Genomic DNA, 7,017 nt, shown 5'->3' with positions numbered 1-7,017 from the left:
ATACAGTATCAAGATGCATTTTCAGAGTCTTTGGTCCCTGATTACTAAATAAAACATGCACTTAACACACAAATCTGTTGTAGCAAAATGTGTCCGAAAATATAATCACTCTTCAAAACGTGCACAGTTCAATCAGAGCCCAAAGTTATTACTTATTAAAGTTTAGATTTAATATGCAACAATAGTACAGTACTGAGATTACAGAAAAAGTATATTACAAAAACATATTGTACAATAAATGCAGAGTTATCTTCAAAATACAAGGATAAATAAAGACATCCTATATGTTATCACATTAAGATATCTGATCCTTTCCAAAGAGGTCATTGGAACATGTAAAGCTGCAGTTCAGTCAATATCCTGCATGTGTGTGTTTTTTTTAACAAATCAGGTCTGTAGTAAGAAAAAATACTTTTAGCATTTTCTGTTTTAAAAAACAACAACTTTGAAAGACCAATTTTCTTGTATTCTATTTTAACAGCCATTTGCTAAGGCACTGCCCCTTCATGTCCTGTCACAAGCCCTGGCACACCCCTTTGTCAGCCCTGCCCTCCCTCTAGCACATGTCAGTGCAGGAGTGCTCATGAATATTCATGAGCTTCCAATGAGAGACTGAAGCAGAAGAAAAACAGATCCCTTCACTAATTATGTCACCAAATTTTGCCTATCAATACATGGAGAACAAATTGACCGGCAGCTATACAGTTCGTTAGGTAATTTGAGATTGCCCACATGAAACTATTGAAGTAAAAAAATAAATAAATTAAAAAAAAAAAAAAGACTGAACTGCAGCTTTAAGGTGAGAATTCACCTGTCTGACATCAGATCACAATCTAATTATTTTGTTTGCAGGAGTTCGGGGTCCGGAGTTACCGGTGATACCTTCATTCTACCCGGCGTGCCGGCACTATTTGCCGGTATGTGAGCAGAATTACACCAGGCCTGTCCAGTGTCCCCCAGTCTCCTGAGTTCAGAGCCCCGATATATCCCAGTTCTAAGTCCCTTACATTCATGAGTCTCCCCAATGTCCCCCTTGCATTAAAGTATATTGTATTAGGTTTGATACATTTCTTATAAGGCTCTATGCAGCTTGCCTGGGCTACCAGTTCAGATGCCAGCAAGTCTGCATAGGGTCCGTAGTTCAAAGGGGAGAGGATGTCCAGAGGTGTGAAAATGTTTGGTGAGTGAGGAAAGGGCAAATGGCCAGTTACGGACAACAAAGGGCACCCTGCTGGCGGACACTTTGTAGTTTCCAGACTTGGTGAGCCGGCCCTGCTGCAGGTGGCAATGAGTTAGCCGTGGAGGATGCAGCCAGAGCCTGCCCTCCTTTTGGCTAAAATCATATTTCCCGCGCACCCGGATTTTCGAGCCTGCTGGACACGCCTACTCCTCTGACGTCAGCCGGGGTCGAGACCCTCTTTCTATTGGATGACGGGGAGGAATTCCCATGCTCTGATTGGCTTCTCCTTCCATTCTGGGGCTAGCCCAGCAGCGTGTATGTAAGGTGCTGACCCAGAGAGAGAGCACGTCCATCTCAGCCAACCAATGAGGTGAGTCGATGAAGCTCGGCGGGTTTTTCAAAGTTGCTCTGTTGGAAATAACAGAGTGACCGGCTTCGTTTGGAAGCCTGAAAAGTTTGCCTCTTGTCTTTTGCGCCCAAGTTCTCAAAATCGAACGGAGCGGTCGTGGCTGGGAACTGAAGCCGAAAAGAGGACCAGGAAAACCGGGGTATATCCCGGTCAGGGTAAGCTCATCCAAGCGGGCGCCCTGCACCTCGGAAAGCCCAGATTTTTCCCCCAGTAAGTGTGTTTTTAACTGTTCCTTGTGTATTTTTTCTTGTTGTACGCGGGTTTACCCAAATAAACGCAATTTGATTTTACCACCTTGTGCTGTGTAATGCATGATCCCGGTAATATATAAATGGTGTAAAAAGTACCTGGTTTCCCGTGCCACCCCCCCCCCCCCCCCCTTGCTGGGCGTATACTCAATCCCCCCTCTCATCAATCAGATAGTGACAATTTGTATGCCATAAGGAAAAAAAGAACTTTAACAAGCTGCCTGGACATATAAAATGTCCCATATTTTTTATCCCTGTATCTCCTAGATTAAAGTCATTCATATCATATCTATATGTTCGGGTGAGTTTGCCGCATATACAGAGAATATTTTTGACCAGCTTAATCCTAAATTTGAGCGCCAAAGGGATATCTCACATATGCAGTTTAACTAGTCCAGCATTTTGGAAACAGCTGAACGTGCTGGTTACAAATATGTCGTTTTTATCCTTATGCGTCACATGAGATACAATATATCTTTTATTCTTAGTACAGACCTTAAACTAAATGGTGACCCGTTTTTCACCGCTCTCTGTTACTCTCAGGAGACACTGTAACAATGTGAGGTTCCTTTGAGGCGGACAGCCCAGGGACTCCTCTGGTTCTGAGCACTGTCACCCAGACTTCCAGAATATACTCGTGTCACTTTCGTGGCCGTCACTGAGGACCCCCAGATAAAGGTCACTTTCTAGATAAACGCAGAAACAGGCAGGATCAATGGCCGCCATAAACAACACATACTTTTTTTTAACTATTCCCTTTTTTCCATTTTCTTTGGCTACACATTGCAGATGGTTCACATACAGAGTCAGGGCCTGTTCTTTTCTTAACCACCTCTCGTTTCTACTAAAACATTACTATTACATCCAACGCTGTAATATATTTGCTGTGCTTTCTTCTATACGTACCAATTCCACCCATGTGACGTTATATAACACGTGCATTTTAAGGTACACTTGCAATTCAAATTAACCTCTGGTGTGCCAGGTTTATTAAAATACTGAATATTGCCTGGCATTTTCATTACAATATATAAAAATCAACAAAATGTATGAATGAGGACACCCTTTATTAATAATAGAGAAGCATTTTTATATTTTGATCCCCTCCAGAATCTTTACCAAGAATACCAGAGGATCCAAATGTTGAATAAATGCTGTAATATTAACCCATTGCGGGCTCTCATCATCTCTACATTATGCCCTATTCGGGAGAGAGTGGTCAAAGTGGAATGACGCCGCGGGGCCATGGCAAGGTGATGTCACATGACTCCGTTGCATCATTTGACGCCGGGTCACCATGACGACGCATCGCTGGAAAGCAATGGAAGTTAGTTAGAGGCCTCGCGCGGTCCCCTGGCATTTAATTTAAATGCCTTGGGGGAGAGCGCGGGCCCTCTGCAACCGCCACACCCCTCCCCCCCAGAAAGTCTGCGCCCCCCAGTCTGCGCACCCCTGCCATAAATAACTGACCTTCCTCTGCCTAACTGAGCGCTATCCTGTAGCTTGCATACAGGAGCCTTCAATACAGGGTGGAATCGCTTCTAAAGAAGGGAGAGACATACAATAGAAGCTCTCTGGTCCCAAGGGACTGAGTTGTGATATCTTCTCACTGCTTGTTTTGTTTCCTCCGTGCGCACCTCGAGTCCAAATCTCATTGTTCTGTTTGTTCTCAGACTTTCAGAACTGGTTCCGTGTGCACCTGGGGCACCTTTGTAATTTATATTTAAATGCGAGTAACAAAATCCATTTTGACCCATGGCCAGAGGATGTGACAGTGCTGAGAAATCAAACCGGGTGTTACGCCTAGAGGATAAGGGCGTGGCGTTGGATATTACAAGATTTAGCCACTAAAAGTGACATCCGATCGTCCTTGTTAGACATTCCGGTGACAGTTTCGAGGCTAGACCATGGACTGACAGTAATTCTGGTAACAAGCACCTAGGAGGTGCACCTGTAAGATTCAGGCTTATGTCCCTGTCATCTAGATTCATACCACCGACTTGAGCTCACACAAGCTGTGCTGTAGGTACCTTCTGTATCTAGCAAGGTTGTGATTTCAAATCCAGGTACATGTAATATTCCCAGTTAGGAGACACCCTGTCCGAACGCGGGGGTATCCTTTTATGTTTATTAATAAACACTTGCATTCACCCACTTTGAGTACTGATGAACACAGTAATCAAACTGCACATTACTGCTAGTGTTAATTTAATTTATTTTATGGTACATGGTTTACAATTATATATTAAAAGTACATTTTTATTACAAACAACCATTTTTTCAACAATATTAATTACTAGCAGGTGTGCACCTTATATAGGATGTCTCTGTGTGCAGCACTACGCACATCGCAGGGTTAACAATATGTTTTACTGGTTCCAAAACACTCAATTGATAAGGATGTGATGCAAAGATGTAGTTATCACATTGCGGTGGGAGACGAGTTCATTAATTACGATTCCTTTTAATGGACTAACAATATAGTTCTTTACAGATATAATAGTGCACAGAGCTTTGCAAACCTCACAAGTCTCTTCTTCATGGGTGCACTTGTGAAGCATTAAAACTATGGTTATATTTGTATCCTTTTTAAACATTTCTTATGTCACCTCTGGTTGCACGGCCCAGCAATGCGTTATTAATAAGCTGCATCAGCAACTCATCATCAACATCATAGACATATACACATCATATACTCATCAAGCCATCATACACACACACATACACATCAGCCCATCATACACACACATACACATCATATACTCATCAAGCCATCATACACACACACATACACATCAACCCATCATACACATATACACATCATATACTCATCAACCCATCATATACACACATACACATCATATACTCATCAACCCATCATATACACACATACACATCAACCCATCATACACACACACACATCAACCCATCATACACATATACACATCATATACTCATCAACCCATCATATACATATACACATCATATACTCATCAACCCATCATACATACACATACACATCAACCCATCATACACACACATACACATCAACCCATCATACACACACATACACATCAACCCATCATGCACACAAATACACATCAACCCATCATGCACACACATACACATCAACCCATCATACACACATCAACCCATCATACACACACATACACATCAACCCATCATGCACACACATACACATCAACCCATCATACACACATCAACCCATCATACACACACACATACACATCAACCCATCACACACACATCAACCCATCATACACATATACACATCATATACTCATCAACCCATCATATACACACACACACACACACACACACACATCAACCAATCATACACATCAACCCATCATACACACACACACACATCAACCCATCATATACATATACACATCATATACTCATCAACCCATCATATACATCAACCCATCATACACACACATACACATCAACCCATCATACACATATACACATCATATACTCATCAACCCATCATATACACACATACACATCAACCCATCATGCACACACATACACATCAACCCATCATGCACACACATACACATATACACATCATATACTCATCATATACACACATACACATCAACCCATCATACACATCAACCCATCATACACACACATACACATCATATACTCATCAACCCACCATATACACACATACACATCAACCCATCATGCACATATACACATCATATACTCATCAACCCATCATATACACACATACACATCAACCCATCATGCACACACATACACATCAACCCATCATGCACACACATACACATCAACCAATCATACACACACATACACATCAACCAATCATACACACACATACACATCAACCCATCATACACATCAACCAATCATACACACACATACACATCAACCAATCATATTCACACATACACATCAACCCATCATGCACACACATACACATCAACCCATCATATACACACATACACATCAACCCATCATACACACACATACACATCAACCCATCATACACACACATACACATCAACCAATCATACACACACATACACATCAACCAATCATACACACATCAACCCATCATACACACACATACACATCAACCCATCATACACACACATACACATCAACCAATCATACACACACATACACATCAACCCATCATACACACACATACACATCAACCCATCACACACACATCAACCCATCATACACACACATACACATCAACCCATCATACACACACATACATACACATCAACCCATCATACACACACATACACATCAACCCATCATATACACACATACACATCAACCCATCATATACACACATACACATCAACCCATCATACACACATCACACATCATACACACACATACACATCAACCCATCATACACACACATACACATCAACCAATCATACACACACATACACATCAACCAATCATACACACACATACACATCAACCCATCATACACACACATACACATCAACCTATCATACACACACATACACATCAACCAATCAATCATACACACACATACACATCAACCAATCATACACACACATACACATCAACCCATCATGCACACACATACACATCAACCCATCATACCCACACATACACATCAACCCATCATACACACACATACACATCAACCAATCATACACACACATACACATCAACCCATCATACACACACATACACATCAACCCATCATACACACACATACACATCAACCCATCATACACACAAATACACATCAACCCATCATACACACATCAACCCATCATACACACACACACACACACACACACACACACACACACACACACACACACACACACACACACACATCAACCCATCATACACACACATACACACACATACACACACATACACATCAACCCATCATACACACACATACACATCAACCCATCATACACACACATACACATCAACCCATCATACACACACATACACATCAACCCATCATTCACACACACACACACACACACACACACACATCAACCCATCATTCACACACACACACATCAACCCATCATTCACACACACACACATCAACCCATCATTCACAAACATACACATCATATACTAATCATAGACATCATATACTAATCATACAC

Source organism: Ascaphus truei, chromosome 14 (genome assembly GCF_040206685.1).
Source record: "Ascaphus truei isolate aAscTru1 chromosome 14, aAscTru1.hap1, whole genome shotgun sequence".
NCBI classification, from domain to species: domain Eukaryota; kingdom Metazoa; phylum Chordata; class Amphibia; order Anura; family Ascaphidae; genus Ascaphus; species Ascaphus truei.
This window is presented reverse-complemented; position numbering follows the sequence as displayed.